At 51.3% G+C, this 2,873-nt stretch overlaps 1 long non-coding RNA gene across 1 annotated transcript; it reads right to left on the reverse strand.

The window, feature by feature from the left end:
• Positions 1-33: 33 nt before the first annotated feature.
• LOC113486121 lies at positions 34-2,836 on the reverse strand. The gene is made up of 3 exons (XR_003399547.1): positions 2,297-2,836; positions 601-721; positions 34-308 (listed from the first exon to the last, which is right to left on the reverse strand). It is a non-coding gene; the product is annotated as an uncharacterized LOC113486121 (long non-coding RNA).
• Between the last annotated feature and the right edge of the window lie 37 nt (positions 2,837-2,873).

Below are 2,873 nucleotides of genomic sequence, written 5' to 3' on the forward strand. Positions count from 1 at the left end.
CTGCGGAGACGCGTATCAGACGCGCGGGGGCAGGCAGGCGCGGGCGGCTGGACAACTCCGGCGCCGGCCAGCAGCCCGCACCGAGCGGCACGGGAATGGCTAGGCTCGGCTCGGCACAACGGGGCGGGCAAAGGCGGCCGTGGCCCCGCGGCTCCCTCCCCTTCCCGTCGCCGTTCCTGGGGTGCTACCTGCCAGCCTGGCCAGGGCCGGGGCTGCGCTGCCGTGTCACCGCGGGTCCTCGTCCCCGCGGGGATCAGCGTCTGACGGCCCGTGCGTCGGCGGGGAGCGGGCTCGGGGGATCGCGCTGCCTAGGAGAGAAGAGGAGGGGATGGAGACATCCGCAAGGAAAGCCAAGCCGAGCTGGCGGAGATGCCTCCGCTCCCAGGAGGCCAGCGAAGGGAGAACACGGCACCAGCTGAGCGGCAGAACCGCTGAATTTTGGCGAGGGGCTTCACAGAAAATGACATTACTACAGGGGAGGCTTCAGGAAGCCAAGGACTGCTCCTGTATGCAGTCTCTTGTAGTGACCCGGTAGGGCTTCCGAGCGTGCGCTCCTCGGATGCTGAACAGGATTAATTTGTAAAAATCTCCGTTACTTACCTGAAAAGATATCCTGTCACCCTGGCACACTCATCCCTGCAGGCCTTCTCCTTCAACTGGAAGAGACAGTTTATTTGTGCATACCCCTGCATTTACAGAAGAATCCTTTGCGGAGAAAGGCCTGCAGGAGAGAATGAAGAGGAAATATATGCTGGGAAGATGACTAGGAGACATCTGATGTGATTAAAATTTAAAATACATTTGATAAATGTCCTCAAATCAACAAGACAACATCAAATGAAGACACATAAAAAGCAGAAGAGGAATTAAGTTGTACAAATTCAGGTCAGGGAACAACGGATGATGCAAGAGGCTCGGGTTTAGCTGTGACAAACCAAACACGCTTCAGTCTGTGAATGGGGGTTGTTCAACTATCACACAGATTTCGTTTGTGATTGCTAAATGTTGACAGTGTGAGCAGGTTTTGGTATTTATAAGAAAGGACTCGCAGCTGACCTAGCTAGGGCTTCAGCTTCCTTAAAAAGAGTGAGAAAAATTGTTTAAGGAAGTATTTGTGGCCAGGAGGGGTATTTGATGCCTACACTGTAGGTAACTGTGCAGCTCCTGTGGCCTCCAGCTGTAGAAGTGCACAGTGTGATGAAAACCAACTTTAACCGCATGAATTGCATGCGTGTTCTGTAACACAGTCTTAAAAACATTTAAAAAAGCTCCTTTTTCAGAGAACAAGTTCTGAGAACATGTTCAGGATGTCTTTGCTATCTCCTTCTGCTCTCCCCTTCTTTGTCACCTCTGTGGCCATTTTCTGCTTATCCTTCACAGACACACAGATTTCCATAACCAACATGACTCTTCAGTCACACACCCGGGGTCTTTAAATTGGGTGGGGACGTGTTTGGGCTGAAGAATGGCAGAGTTTCAGCTGTCACCATCAAGGAGCTCAGCAATTAATTTGGAAGGAAAGGCAGCCTGGCCCATAACAATAAAAAATGAAAGGCCTCAGTAGATAAAGCTGATCTACCAACACTTTCCTGATCTGCAAGATTTATGTTTCCTCTTCAGAAAATGTGGGTTAAAGAAACCATAGTTCAGTGTTTTATATGATCCAAGAATTCAGTTCTGTTTAATTGGGTAAAAAAACGTTAGAAGACGTCAGTATGGCAGGAGGAGTTACTGGACTGAAAGCCCCGGAGCAGAGCAGTCCTTGTAGGCCTTTATCAGAGCGGCCCTACAGAGTTCCAGAATGAGATTTATCCACAAAACACGAGTTCACAGAGGCTCTGGGTTGTTTCTCTCCAAAACTTGCTTGAAAATGGCATTTTTCAAGCAGAGTTTTAGCTTATACATTCATTGCATGAGCAACAACTTTCTTTGTAGAATACAACAGCCATATTACTTTTTTATTAAATAAGGTCCAATTTTCCAGTAAGGGTGTGAGATTGGGTCCTCTTAAGCACGCTGCTTCCTTTGTCTCACGTATTTCCTCAGAAGGGCATGTTGCACACTCACGCTGCAGCTGTCAGGATGGTTTTCTTTCTTCACATCCTCGTTGTCTTCTGCCCCTGTCTCCCTCAGCCTCTTGCTGTACTCTCGTACTCCCCAGGCTGCTCTCCTCTTACAAACAGCCTCTTGCACACGTGGAGCCGTGTCAGGCGAAGGAGAACTGAGCCAGCCAGACACTTTGCTAACAAAGGTCGTTAGAATTAATGTGGGGAGGTGTGAAGAAGGAGCCTGTTACCTGCCAGGCCCCCAGACACGAGCAGCAGCTGCCATCTCGAGGTGCTCTCAAAACCTGCCATGTGTCAGTCATTCCGTCCGGATGCCTCCTCTCCTGGCATGGGCATGAAATCCTTCTTTCTCTAAACAATTCCCACGGTGCATCAGTTAAAGCCAAAAAAGCTAACAGCATGAAGCGGAAAGCAAACAGAGCTGGGCCCTCAAATCCCCGGCGCAGAGGGAGAGGGGCCCTACGGAGGAGCCTCGGCGCTGGCGTGTGCTAGGTGGTGATAAGAGCTGTTCTCTCTCCGCGGGACTTGGATGGTTTCACAGAATCCATGAGGTTGGAAAAGATCTTTAAGATCGCTGAGTCCAACCGTGAACGCCACGCTGCTGAGGCCACCGCTAAACCCCGTCCATCAGCGCCACCGCTACACGGGACGGCGACTGAGCCCCTTCCCCGGGCAGCCCGTCCCGGTGCTGCACAACCCTTTCGGTGCAGAAATTTCTCCTAACAGTCAGCTTAACCCTCCCCTGGCGCCATTTGAGCTTGTGGGGTTTGTGTCCCCCCTTCTCCCCACAGCTCTAAGCCAACACCC

Source organism: Athene cunicularia, assembly GCF_003259725.1.
Source record: "Athene cunicularia isolate RWA chromosome 15 unlocalized genomic scaffold, athCun1 chr15_part1, whole genome shotgun sequence".
In the NCBI taxonomy this organism is placed as follows: Eukaryota; Metazoa; Chordata; class Aves; order Strigiformes; family Strigidae; genus Athene; species Athene cunicularia.